This window comes from Natator depressus, chromosome 6, assembly GCF_965152275.1.
Source record: "Natator depressus isolate rNatDep1 chromosome 6, rNatDep2.hap1, whole genome shotgun sequence".
Classification (NCBI taxonomy): Eukaryota; Metazoa; Chordata; order Testudines; family Cheloniidae; genus Natator; species Natator depressus.
This window is the reverse complement of record NC_134239.1, coordinates 53,454,177-53,468,983: the sequence shown is the minus strand read 5'-3', so window position 1 is coordinate 53,468,983 and position 14,807 is coordinate 53,454,177.

The following is a 14,807-nucleotide window of genomic DNA, read 5'->3' as shown; positions in this document are numbered from 1 at the left end:
TTATGCACTAGTTCAACCAGAAACTACTGGGCATGATGCAGGAATCAGTTGGTGAAATTCTATGGCATGTATTATGCAAGAGGTCAGACAAGGTGATCCCACTGGTTCCATTTGGCCTTAAAAATCTGAGTCAATATATTATTACAAAGTTCTGTTGTCCTTAAAAAATGCCAGGCATATTATTTTGAGTGTACTCTTCCAGTAACATCATTAAAAGCAGGTGGTTAGGTGTTTCAAATATCTGGCTACAAGAAACTGTTGTAGCATTTCTAGAATGCAAGCTTGGTTTCTTTTGTCAAGAGGAAAATTAGAAAACCTCTCCAACAGAATGGGAAGAATGTCAAGAAACACTGCTGACGATGGAAAGTTAAAAGTAACAGAGATAAAAACAAAGATGGATGGGCCATTCTGCAGAAATATAGAGCAACCTTATACCAGTTATTTACACAACTTGAGGCAGATCATAAACTTTATTTGTCACCTTGTACCACTGATCTACTAAGAATCCTTTTAGTGGAAGACTCTTTTCTTAATTGAATAAATTGAATCTATTAGCATGCTCCGTTCATCATAATGCACTCATGCACAGCAAGGTTTCTTTTGAAATGGTCCCACCTATTATAGAAGATGTGGACAAATTGGACAGAGTCCAGAGAAAAATAATTACAAAAAAAGATGAAAGGTCTAGAAAACCTGACTTATACCTAGTGTTGAGAAAAGAAGACAGAGGGGGGGATGTGATAAGTCTTTGAATATGTAAAGGATTGTTATAAAAAGGATAGTGATTCTCCATGTCCACTGAAGGTAGGACAAGTAGTAATGGACTTAATCTACAACAAGGGAAATTTAGGTTAGATATTAGGGGGAAAGACTATCTAACTATAAGGGTAGTTAAGCTTTGGAATAGACTTCCAAGGGAAGTTGGGAAATCCCTATCAAGAACAGGTTACACAAACAGCTGTCAGGAATGGTCTAGGTTTACTTGGTCCTGCCTCAGCATACAGGATTGGACTAGATGACCTTTCAAGGTCTCTTCCAGCTCCACATTTCTGTGATTCTATGATTGCACTGAGAGCCTAGCTCTCCAATGCCTTGCACCTGGTGCAGTCAATGACGTGTGCAAAGGGAGCATAAAACATGACTGTTCTGATTTGCTAGCATTTTATATTCATGTTGCCCACTCTGTCTGAGGGTTGGGCTAGTGTGCCAAGCAAACCAGCTCCGCTCATTCCCAACTTGTACATGTCCCACACTTAACCCTCATACCCAAGGTCAGGGGATACAAAGGCAACTTTGCAGAAGCCAAGAATCCTGTCTGAGGCTGCTTTAAGTCCCCTTGCAAAGCAGCACAAAGAGAAGTTAGGTCCAAGAATCAGTCCCTCCTTGTTTGCCTATACAATTTATATTGAATTCATTCTCATATGAGGTGGTCAGGTTACCCCCACTTACTGATGGATATTAAGCACATGGCCACCTAACATTGAAAAATATTCCCCTTAGTGCCTAATCTGAAAGCATATAGGGTTGGGTTTTTTTAGTTTTTTTTGTTATCAATAGTTTTTCACTGTATACCTAACTATTGTTAGCATCCCTTTTAAAATATAACTGGGCTATTTCAGAATCTATCACGCTTCTAAGATTATCAAGTACCAGTCCCTGAAAACAAGACCATTACATCAGCCAGCCTGTGTAACATTTTAAAAGGAAAAGAACCCTTGATAGAATAGCATCTGGGAGAATTTAAATGTTGTTCATTATCCATACCTTGGTCTACTGGAGCAGATCTAGTTGATTTAAACCTAAATGCTGTAAGGGAAGAGAAACTGTATCAAATTTAGCTCTTAAGTAAAACAGCCCTAGGCAGATATTATACAAAGCATTCCGTGTTTTTTCAAAACTAAGAGGAAACTAAGCAAAATCTACTAAAAAAGAGATGTGAGGATTCACAACTTGCTTGAAGTAGACATCTTGCTCCACAGAGATTTAAAACACCTGAAAGCCATTCACAGCCTTCTTTAACTTGCTTCAGCCACTTAGAAACCCTACATTTTACCACTTGCCTAAAGCCAACTCTGACAAGCAATGTTTCAGCTTTTAAATATAAATTGGAAAATACCTTCCCTCCCAAAAAGATGCCTCTCCCCAATCCTCCTTTTGAATGCCTCAAGTCAGCCTGATAGCTTGCTAACAAGTTAAGTAACTGTGACTGCGTTTTAAACACTGATTTGGAAAATACGGTCCAGCTAGTAAGCAAGCCAGTGACTTTGTACATACAGGGCCCAATCCTGCCCTGCTGAAGTTAATTCAAGTTTTGCCATGCACTTCAATGGGAGAAGGTGTAACCCCAACATTATAAAGGCCTTAGAGAACACCCAAACACTTTTTAAAATCAGGGTGCTAGATAAGCAGAACTCCCCTGACCATTCAAAGCTAGCTGGCTTATCCTAGGCTGACCATTTTAACCGGACTTTCCTGTGGAAAGTCTTTAATGTTCTGAAGATAAGTGCATAAGCCCTGCTGGCCAAGGAGAAGCTGCCCCTCCCACCACCACATAGTTCTCAAAAGGAGTACAGATTAAATGCCACAGAGTTTAGAAGCTCTGCAGCACTGAAGAGCCCACTCCTGAGGAGCTTATAACTGGCCTTCAGTTAAGACAGAACTTTGATTAACTTGAATTCAGTAAATTGGGTTGCACTGTGTTTTCTTTCCTCATAGAAACTGAAATAATAATAAATCATTGCAAATAAAAGACACAGCATTTTCCATACCCAAATGGACGCATTGATAATCCACTCATAGAAAAGAGATTCTGAAAATGTCCTGTGCTGAATGCCTTAAAGAGAGGCAAAATAACTCCTTTCTATTGCACCTTATTGTGCAACATTTGAACAATTCACCCTTCCAAGTTGTTCAATCCCAGCTGGTAAAATTATCCCCCTTTTTGAAAACCATAACATCCCCATTGGGCTAATAATTGGAAATGAGTAAATTGCATTTTCAAACAATGAAGAAATTAGAAAGCATTGCCTTGAGCTATTTACCATATTATCATCAGATAACGCAGTAGTCTTGCTGAAAGTAATTGTGCTATTGCCACTATTTCCGGTAGAGTAAACATGTAGTTACTGCAGAAGTGTTGTAAAATCCCATGTGCTATTTCTGTGATAGTAAATAACTCTTGTAAAAGGGTATCTAGGATTCACTTTGCTGTGGGAACAAAAGTGTCTTGGAAACTGGGATTCTGAAGTGAAACTGCACTCTTTAGTGAATAACTATCAGAGCACTCATGTACATGAGAATGGCCTTTTCATTGGAAATGTGTTTTTGCATTTACAGATGCCCTCCCTGCATACAGATCTTGTCAATTGATCATTGTGGGTCTGATTAAGAGAGAGAATTTCTAAGAGAGTGTAATTATAAGAATAATCAGCATGCTTTATCCTGTGTGATGCTCAGCATTCAGAACTGAGTTGGGAATGTTTTACACCTTGCAGGATGAATCTACACATTGGCCTGTGGGTGGCTTTAGTTATCATATGTTTTGGACGGCATCTGTACTAAAATGACATGTAATTTTGTTTTGTTATTTCTCAAAGAAACAATGGCCTGATCCAAAGCCCACTGAAGTCGATTCAATAATGACTTTGATAATGGAGTGGAAAGTATGCTTTTAAAAGCCAGTGGGTTTTAGCCCAGGAAAGCTTATGCCCAAATAAATTTGTTAGTCTCTAAAGTGTCACAAGGACTCCTCTTTGTTTTCACCTGAGAGGTGTTACTAGCACTTTGGAGGACAGGATAAGAATTCAAAATGACCTTGACTAATTGATCTGAAATCAACACAATTAAATTTAGTAAAGAAAAGTGAAAAGTACTTCATTTAAGAAGGAAAAATCAAGTGCAAAACTACAAATTGGGGAATAACTAGCTAAGTGATAGTACTGTTGAAAAAGGATCTGGGGTTATGATGCATCACATTGTTGAATCATATTCAATTGCAAAAAAAGGCTAATTGCATTCTGGGGCATGTTATACGTAAGACACAGGAGATAACTGTCCCAGTCTACTTAGCACTCATGAGAACTCAGGTGGAGTACTGTGGAAAGACATGGATAAATTGGAGAGGGCCCAGAGGAGAGCAACAGAAATGATAAAAGGGTTAGAAAACCTGACCTATGGGAAAAGTTAAAAAAAATTGGTCATGTTTAGTCTTGAGAAAAAAAGATTGAGAGGGAATATGGTAAGTCTTCAAATATGTTAAGGGCTGCTATGAACAGGATGGTGATCAGTTCTCTTTCGAGTGAAGGTAGGACAAGAAGTAATGGACTTAATCTGCAGCAAGGGAGAGTAGGTTATATTTCAGAAAAAAAAAAAACCCTTTAACTATAAGGGTAGTTAATATCTGGAAGAAGGTTGCAATGGAGGTTGTGGAATCTCCACCACTGGAGGTTTTTAAGAACAGGTTAGACAGACGCGTGTCAGGGATGGTCTAGGTATACTTGGTCCTGCGTCAGCATAGGGGGCTGGATTTGATGACATCTCCAGATCCCTTCCAGCCCTACATTTGGATGCTGGAAAGACTTCATTGGATTTCAGATCAGGGCCTATGTTCTCATCTTTTTTATTTTTTTTTTCCCACAGATAAAAGTTTAGGCAGCCATTAGTGATATTCAGTGATCTATTGTAGCAGCAGCAGGAAAATCAAAATGATTTGCAACTGTGAAATCCATCTCTCTCAGGGTTATATACTGCCACCCATCACTATAGCATTTGAATGCCTTGCAGTCAAATTAAATAGAATTAGTAAAATCCCCAGTTCTCTTTTTTGAGCTTTGAGTGGGATGTGTTTGTGTTTATGTAATATATACACTCTAGTAGGGGTTTAGGGGTCAAAGGGAGTGTCATATTTATGGTGGAAAGGCATTTTCAAAGAGGAAGGTTTTGCAGCCTTTCCAGACTCTGAATTTGCCTGATCACCTTTGGAAGTTATTCTATAGCTGGCTCCCCTTGACTGAGAATACTTTTTTTCTCAGCTCTCAAGTGCTTGCCTCTGGGCTTTTTGATCTGCATTCTCCCCCTGGAGCACACCAGGAATGAGGGAGGATCTTGGAGAATTTGCAGCCAGGAAGTGAACAGGGAGTTTTTGGTGGCAATAGGGCACAGATGGAGAAAGCAAGCATCTGTTTAATGTACGGATAGTTCTAGGAGTCAGATCTATGGATTAATTACAAATAAAAAACCCAAACAGTGACATTTAGAATTAAAAATGTGAGGCTTTAACTTAACCTCAGGGTTCTGGTGACTGCAGAAACCAGAGGAATTTTGCTTTTGTGGTTTAACATCTCCAGAACTCTTTCTTGGCATTTTAGCCTCATAATCCAGTTGCTTCTTATTTATTCGCTACTCCATGAGCAGTTCTCATTGTTGATATTAGCATCAGCATTACAGGCCAGATTTTTAGTTTTTCTCTTTTTTTCTGAAGCAAATATATATTGTTCACCAGCGAGCTAAATCTCACATAATGATGCAGGCATGTGCTAAAATACCATGAACCGGTGATTAGGGGAGGGGCAAACTAGTGGGCCAGAGGCAAATTTTGCTTGACTATGCTGTAAAAAGGAGGGGGGGGGAAACTGATAAGGCCCACTGAAGCAAAAGAAGCATCTGATGAAGATTAATGTAAATCATAAATACAAATTTCTAATGCTTGTGTTTCAATAGAAGAAAGGATCACTAATCTGAGTTCAAAACTTAAATGAGTTTGTAAAGCTTCAGGCATCCCCATATCACCTCCTTGTGGCCCAATTTAGCACTGCAGGTGTGCACACCTTAATTTCTCCAAACACAGCAGCAACTGATTCACTTTAACTGTCCAGTGCAAGAAGAATACATTTTTAACAAAATACTATCCTCTCCCAGAAACCTGATTAAAAAGAGACAGTCATTGTAACAAACAGTTCATCAGGGCCCTGGTTCAGAGCTCGCAAGCTTACAGTCCACACCCAAGCCTCTGACTGAGTCATCTATCTGCCGCCCTGACCGGGAAAACAGAGAAGTCTGCTGCTTGCCAGGGGCTAAGATTCGCGATGTGATGGAGAGACTGCCGAGACTCATAAAGCCCTCGGATCGCTACCCCTTCCTGCTTCTCCACGTGGGCACCAATGATACTGCCAAGAATGACCTTGAGCGGATCACTGTGGACTACGTGGCTCTGGGAAGAAGGATAAAGGAGTTTGAGGCGCAAGTGGTGTTCTCGTCCATCCTCCCCGTGGAAGGAAAAGGCCGGGGTAGGGACCGTCGAATCGTGGAAGTCAATGAATGGCTACGCAGGTGGTGTCGGAGAGAAGGATTTGGATTCTTTGACCATGGGATGGTGTTCCATGAAGGAGGAGTGCTGGGCAGAGATGGGCTCCACCTAACGAAGAGAGGGAAGAGCATCTTTGCGAGCAGGCTGGCTAACCTAGTGAGGAGGGCTTTAAACTAGGTTCACCGGGGGAAAGAGACCAAAGCCCTGAGGTAAGTGGGCAAGCAGGATACCGGGAGGAAGCACAGGCAGGAACGTCCGTGAGGGGAGGGCTCCTACCTCATACTGAGAATGAGGGGCGATCAGCAGGTTATCTCAAGCGCCTATATACAAATGCACAAAGCCTTGGAAACAAGCAGGGAGAACTGGAGGTCCTGGTGAAGGCAAGGAATTATGACGTGATTGGAATAACAGAGACTTGGTGGGATAACTCACATGACTGGAGTACTGGTTATAAACTGTTCAGGAAGGACAGGCAGGGCAGAAAAGGTGGGGGAGTAGCACTGTATGTACGGGAGCAGTATGACTGCTCAGAGCTCCGGTATGAAACTGCAGAAAAACCTGAGTGTCTATGGATTAAGTTTAGAAGTGTGAGCAACAAGAGTGATGTAGTGGTGGGAGTTTGCTATAGACCACCGGACCAGGGGGATGAGGTGGATGAGGCTTTCTTCCGACAACTCACAGAAGCTACTAGATCACACGCCCTGGTTCTCATGGGCGACTTTAATCATCCTGATATCTGCTGGGAGAGCACTATAGCGGTGCACAGACAATCCAGGAAGTTTTTTGAAAATGTAGGGGACAATTTCCTGGTGCAAGTGCTGGAGGAGCCAACTAGGGGGAGAGCTTTTCTTGACCTGCTGCTCACAAACCGGGAAGAATTAGTAGGGGAAGCAAAAGTGGATGGGAATCTGGGAGGCAGTGACCATGAGTTGGTCAAGTTCAGGATCCTGACACAGGGAAGAAAGGTAAGCAGCAGAATACGGACCCTGGACTTCAGGAAAGCAGACTTCGACTCCCTCAGGGAACTGATGGGTAGGATCCCCTGGGAGAATAACATGAGGGGGAAAGGGGTCCAGGAGAGCTGGCTGTATTTCAAAGAATCCCTATTGAGGTTACAGGGACAAACCATCCTGATGTGTCGAAAGAATAGTAAATATGGCAGGCGACCAGCTTGGCTTAACAGTGACATCCTTGCGGATCTTAAACATAAAAAAGAAGCTTACAAGAAGTGGAAGATTGGACAAATGACCAGGGAAGAGTATAAAAATGTTGCTTGGGCATGTAGGAATGAAATCAGGAGGGCCATATTGCACCTGGAGCTGCAGGTAGCAAGAGATGTCAAGAGTAACAAGAAGGGTTTCTTCAGGTATGTTGGCAACAAGAAGAAAGCCAAAGAAAGTGTGGGCCCCTTACTGAATGAGGGAGGCAACCTAGTGACAGAGGATGTGGAAAAAGCTAATGAACTCAATGCTTTTTTTGCCTCTGTCTTCACGAACAAGGTCAGCTCCCAGACTGCTGCGCTGGGCAACACAGCATGGGGAGTAGGTGGCCAGCCCTCTGTGGAGAAAGAAGTGGTTAGGGACTATTTAGAAAAGCTGGACGTGCACAAGTCCATGGGGCCGGATGCGTTGCATCCAAGAGTGCTAAAGGAGTTGGCGGCTGTGATTGCAGAGCCATTGGCCATTATCTTTGAAAACTCATGGCGATCGGGGGAAGTCCCGGACGACTGGAAAAAGGCTAATGTAGTGCCCATCTTTAAAAAAGGGAAGAAGGAGAATCCTGGGAACTACAGGCCAGTCAGCCTCACCTCAGTCCCCGGAAAAAGCATGGAGCAGGTCCTCAAGGAATCAATCCTGAAGCACTTACACGAGAGGAAAGTGATCAGGAACAGTCAGCATGGATTCACCAAGGGAAGATCATGCCTGACTAATCTAATCGCCTTCTATGATGAGATTACTGGTTCTGTGGATGAAGGGAAAGCAGTGGATGTATTGTTTCTTGACTTTAGCAAAGCTTTTGACACGGTCTCCCACATATTTGTGTCAGCAAGTTAAAGAAGTATGGGCTGGATGAATGCACTATAAGGTGGATAGAAAGTTGGCTAGATTGTCGGGCTCAACGGGTAGTGATCAATGGCTCCATGTCTAGATGGCAGCCGGTATCAAGTGGAGTGCCCCCAGGGTCGGTCCTGGGGCCGGTTTTGTTCAATATCTTCATAAATGATCTGGAGGATTGTGTGGATTGCACTCTCAGCAAATTTGCGGATGATACTAAACTAGGAGGAGTGGTAGATACGGTGGCAGGTGGGGATAGGATACAGAGGGACCTAGACACATTGGAGGATTGGGCCAAGAGAAATCTGATGAGGTTCAACAAGGATAAGTGCAGGGTCCTGCACTTAGGACGGAAGAATCCAATGCACCGCTACAGACTGGGGACCAAATGGCTAGGCAGCAGTTCTGCAGAAAAGGACCTAGGGGTGACAGTGGACGAGAAGCTGGATATGAGTCAACAGTGTGCCCTTGTTGCCAAGAAGGCCAACGGCATTTTGGGATGTATAAGTAGGGGCATAGCCAGCAGATCGAGGGACGTGATCGTTCCCCTCTATTCGACATTGGTGGGGCCTCATCTGGAGTACTGTGTCCAGTTTTGGGCCCCACACTACAAGAAGGATGTGGAAAAATTGGAGAGAGTCCAGCAAAGGGCAACAAAAATGATTAGGGGTCTGGAACACATGACTTATGAGGAGAGGCTGAGGGAACTGGGATTGTTTAGTCTGCAGAAGAGAAGAATGAGGGGGGATTTGATAGCTGCTTTCAACTACCTGAGAGGTGGTTCCAAAGAGGATGGTTCTAGACTATTCTCAGTGGTAGAAGATGACAGGACAAGGAGTAATGGTCTCAAGTTGCAGTGGGGGAGGTTTAGGTTGGATATTAGGAAAAACTTTTTCACTAGGAGGGTGGTGAAACACTGGAATGTGTTACCTAGGGAGGTGGTAGAATCTCCTCCCTTAGAAGTTTTTAAGGTCAGGCTTGACAAAGCCCTGGCTGGGATGATTTAATTGGGGATTTGTCCTGCTTTGAGCAGGGGGTTGGACTAGATGACCTCCTGGGGTCCCTTCCAACCCTGATATTCTATGATTCTATAACTCTATGATTCTGAGAGTATGGCTGAACAGCAACTAGACACCCATGCCTGGCTCGTGCCAGCCGACTCAGGCTCATGGGGCTCAGGCTGCAGGTCTGTTTCATTGCTGTGTAGACTTTTGGGCTTGGGCTAGAGCCTGGGACTGGACTGGAGCCTAGGCTCTAGGACCCTGTCTCCAAGCCTGGGCTCCAGCCCAAGCCCAGAAGTCTACACAGCAATGAAAGAGCCCTGCGGCGCAAGCCCTACAAGCCTTAGCTGTCTGACATGGGCCAACCGCAGATATCTAGTGGCTATGTAGATATACCCTGTGTCAATTTAGGTTTCTCTTTTGCTGCCTAAGAGAACAGCTGCCACCCTCTACAGCTTTCCAGGTTTCTATTCTTCCCTGTGTTTCCTTGCACGGTTTCCTGTTCCTGTTTATGTGGCTCAGCCCCCAGCATGAGGCAGGACCTCCTTGATTAGCCCTAGGCCGCAGGCTTCAGTCTGTTCCTCAGTATACTCCTCCGCCCTCAGCTGCCCCCCCCCACATACTTCTTTACACAGGCGTGTTGATATTTGCCTCAGATAATTGTTAAAAAGAGCAGTTGACACTACTGCAGGTCAGATAAAAGAGAATACAACCTTATTTTGCATAGCATCTGTCATACAAACTGTATCCCAAACTGATTACAGAATTAAATAGTCCACTTTCAGATGTAGGATGAAATTTTTGAAAGGGCCACAGGGGGCTAGGTGCCCAATGCTCACTGAATTTCAATAGGATTTCTATACCTAACTCCCTTATGGTTACTTTGAACATTAAATAAGATCTATGGAAGAGAAGCTGCAGGCAAGGTAGACAAGATGAGCCAAATGCAGCCCAAAATATGTGGATGCATCTTCCCTGGAATTCTCAGATAACAGGAGCTGTGGAAGAGAAAGCCCCCCCCCTGAGAGTAGTAGTAAGAACATGAATAGATAGAAAGAAGGCTAGTAGAAGATGGATAGCAAGTATGTAGACAGAGATAAGGAGCCAAATCAGGGTCACATTGGGATCAATGACAAAAATCATATTGACTTCAGTGGGACCATATTTTTGGTCCAAGGACTCTGAGAAAAGATTAGGCAAGTCCATGGAGGGTTTAAAAATCAAAGAAGACAACTGGATGAGAGAGAAATAGCTCAAAGCAGTTAGAGTGCAGGACTTGGAACTTTTGAAAGTCTGAGAGACAAAAAGAGATTTCAGCAGATGGTTTGAACAGAAAAGCAATGACTTTCATGTGCTTACATACTCATCTATTTGTATGATAAAATGTGAGAAATAAAAACATGAGCCAGAAAGACATCTATATGTATCATTAATGAGTGGTGAACTTAGGTTCAAAAGGTAACTTACAAATATGTATGCATGAGTCTTTATCAAGTTACAAAGATTTCAATGGGAGTTCTGCATGGGGGGTGTCTGCAAACTTTATCCCCCTATGTATGTAGCCTTTTTGATATGATACAGGTTTTTTTTTAGGTTATTGCATATATTCTGGGGTAAGAAGGGAGAGGGATGAAGCAGGATTGCATGGGACTTCACAGTGATTCATTAATTAACTTACATCATGCTTGTACTTGCAGACAGATGAAGATGAGGGAATTTGGGAAGGCGGGAGGAAGTTCCAGGGACTGTCAAGGAGTACAATAAGAGAGGGTTCCAGGTCCCTGTTAAGTGGAAGTTCATAGGCAGAAAGGAATCTCAGGACTTTAATTTGGGAAGGAGGCGATCTAGTCAGACCGAGAGGAATGCTCGGTTGGGATCATCAGAATGTAAATACACCTCAAAGCTTCAAATAATTTCAGAAAGATGTCCAAACCCATTGATGCTTATCCAAACTCAGCCTAACCACCCAATAATGAAATTTCCACAGCAGTAGGAAAAAGAGGATTATTTTGACTAGCTCCACACTGTTTCTCTTTCATCTGCTTTTCATCTACAACACCATTCTCCCATGCATACATGAATATGACCATGAACTGCAGTAGGAGATTCATGGACATTTGTTTTGTTGCGGATAGGTCATACTGCTATTTAGGGTCACAAAGCTCTGAATCTGTGGTGTTTTCATATGTATCATTTATAAACCCTTTTTATCCCCCCTGGAGGTGATTCTCTTTCTAAAAAGTGCTTGTGTGGGGGTCATAGGTGGGAGTAAAAATTGAAGCCTACAATACAGTCAGCTCCCATTAGAGAGAGACATGAACACACATCTGGCATATGATATGCCACTAAAGGAAAAAATCCTCTATGAATTAAGGCAAGAACCAACACCTTTCCACACTCCAAAAAAAGTAGTTTGGCACAAGTTGATATCCTATATATTACATACTGCCTGGCTATCTGCTCATAATTAATTATTATTACATTGTTAGAATTTTCTCTCTCTCCCTTCTCTGCCCCCTTTTTTCACAGTTCCTTCTATATAGAATGTGAAACTCATCAGCATTGCCGTTCATGTTATAGTTTTTGAACACTGTATGGTCTCGCTCAGGGGTGGGCAAACATTTTGGCCCTAGGGCCACATCGGGTACAGAAATTGTATGGAGGGCCAGGTAGGGAAGGCTGGGGGAGGCCTCCATTCCAGCCTCCCCGGAACTCCCAACCCCCCCTACTCTCCACCCCTGACTGTCCCCCGGGACTCCTGCATCCTATCCAAACACCCCTGCTCTCTGCCCCCTGACCATCCCCCTGGGACGCCCGTCCCCTATCCAATCCCCCCTGCTCCCCACCCCCTGGCCACCCCTGGGACCCCCGCCCGTATCCAATCTCCCCTGCTCCCCACCCCCTGACCGCCCCTCTGCCCCCCCCACTCCCTATCCAACCCTCCCTGCTCTCCCCACCCCACGTTACCTGTGGGGTGGGAGAAAGGAGGGCTCAGCCCTTTCCCTGTGCGTTTCCCCTGCTCGTTTGGCTGCTCTCACTGGCAGTCAGGCAGGACTCGCTGACCCTGTCTGGGCTTGGCTGCTGGGGACAGGGGCCAAGCATGCTGGAGGTGAAGGGGGACCCTGGTTTGCTCTGCCCCTGTCCAGGGCAGCAGGGCCCAGGTCCCTTGATAACCCCCCTGCAACCTCCACTGTTCCTCGCCTCCCCCCCCCCAGAACTCCCCCTGACCGCGCCACCCTGGAGCACCATTTCTGGCAGCATTATAGCCACGCTGCCCAGGTGCTGGGGAAACTGTGACTGGGAGGGAGGGAGGGGAGCAGAAGGGGAGGGGCCAGAGGCTAGCCTCCGACCCGCTCACCACGCTGCTGGGGAGTTGGGCTGGCTCCTCTACAAGCCTATCCTGACCCTGCTCCCTGGCAGGAGCTCGGGGGCCAGAGGGAAGAGGCCTGTGGGCTGGATGTGGCCTGTGGGCCATAGTTTGCCCCCCTCTGTCTAGCAGACTGAAGATTAGTCACTGATTTTGCTTATCCCCAGTGGGAACTTTGTTCATCGTGTATAGTTTTTAAATATTATAGGCCAAATTTGATTGGTAACAGATCTGAAATTTGCCATATTTTTAAATCACATTTTTTTTAAAAAAGTCATGTCTCCAAATAAATTGTGATGTGTTAAATTCATTCTTACCAGCAACTGTTAGGATTTTATTCAATCTCTCAAAGCAGCTACTCCATTAAAATAAATAATAGTTTTACTGTTATTTAGGTAGTGTGGCACTGGATTTCTTGGAAAAAAATATATAAATGTGCTCACACACCTTCTTGTGCCAAGTTTCCCAAGCATTTAATAATATTTTTTTCTTATTTCCAAATAGTCATTTGACTTGTGATTAATAGAGAAGGTTAAAGCAAAGACCTTAGCTACTAAGATGTCTGAAATTTGGGGGCTGTGTCAAAATTCCTGTTTGGACCTAGATTTTGTGTCATGGGCTCATTACTAATGGATAAGTCAGGATGTCTGTGAAAAGTAACAGAGTTTTAAGGTGGTTGTTGTTTTTTTTCCTACAGGCTACAAAGATTATGCTGCATGTAGATAGGCATTTTATTGAGGTTTGTTAGGGAGCTGGGCCAATTCCAAAGTCAGCATTTGAAATCAAATAGAAAAACGTGCTGAAAAGATACATGAAGGTGAAGAAGGGAGTGGTGGCAGGCATGAAGGGACTGTATCATGGCAGGCCCAGTATCTGGCAAATGGGGAGGGATATTAAAACTGAAATTGTTAGATAAGCATTCCTTTACTGGAATTGTTTTTGCCAAATTAGAGAGACTGTTTATTGAGTAGGCTTTATGAGAGCTATTTCTAGCACTGAGCCCTAATAAAGCAGACTACAAACCTCAGCCAGCCAGCCTGGGATACTTCCTCTTCAGACTGTAGGGTTATGCACTAAAAGCAGACATTAAAAAAACAAGGAAGGAGCAAACTTGAATTATCGCTTCCCTTTAATGTTCTGGAAAAAAAAGGTGAAATTATTGTCAGTCATGCCAAATATGCCATTTTTGGCACACATTCTCTTTCCAGGTGACTGGTCCAGGTGATAATCAAGTTTTAAGACCTATTCAGATAAATATGATTGCAGGAGTCACAGGTTTGCAGGGCTTTTTTTTTTTCTTAAATGTGTTTGTGTGTATACACTTAATGCCAATGACAATTGCCAGGAACAAAACATTAGATTCATACATCCCAAGGTCAGAAGGAACCATTGTGCTCATGTAATCTGACCTGTAAAACACAGGCCATAAAACTTCCCCAAAATAATTCCTACATCATATCTTTTAAATAATCCAATCTTGATTTAAAAATTGTCAGTGATGGAGAATCCACCGTGACCTGTGGTAAATTTTTCCATTGGTTAATTACTGTCACCATTAAAAATTTATACCTTATTTCCAGTCTGAATTTGTCTAGTTTCAATTTCCAGTCATTGCATTGTGTTATACCCTTCTCTGCTGGATTGAAGAGCCCATTATTAAATATTTGTTTTCCATGTAGATTCTTATAGACTGTAATCTAACCTTCTCTTTGTTAAACAAAATACTTTGAGCTGAGGTGATCACTATATGGCATATTTTCTAATCCTTTAATCATTCCCATGGTTTTCCTCTGAACCCTCTCCAATTTATCAACATCCTTCTTGAATTGTGGGCAATGGAACTGCACACAGTATTCCAGCAGCAGTTGCACCAGTGCCAAAAACAGAGGTAAAGTAACCTCTCCTCCTGCTCCTCCTCCTCCACAAAATTCATCTGTTTATGCATTCCAGGATCACATTCACTCTTTGGGCCACAACATCACATTAGAAGCTTTTGTTCAGCTCATTATATACCACGACCCCCAAAACTTTTTCAAAGTCTCTTCCCAGGATAGAGTACTATATCCTGTAAGTATGGCTAC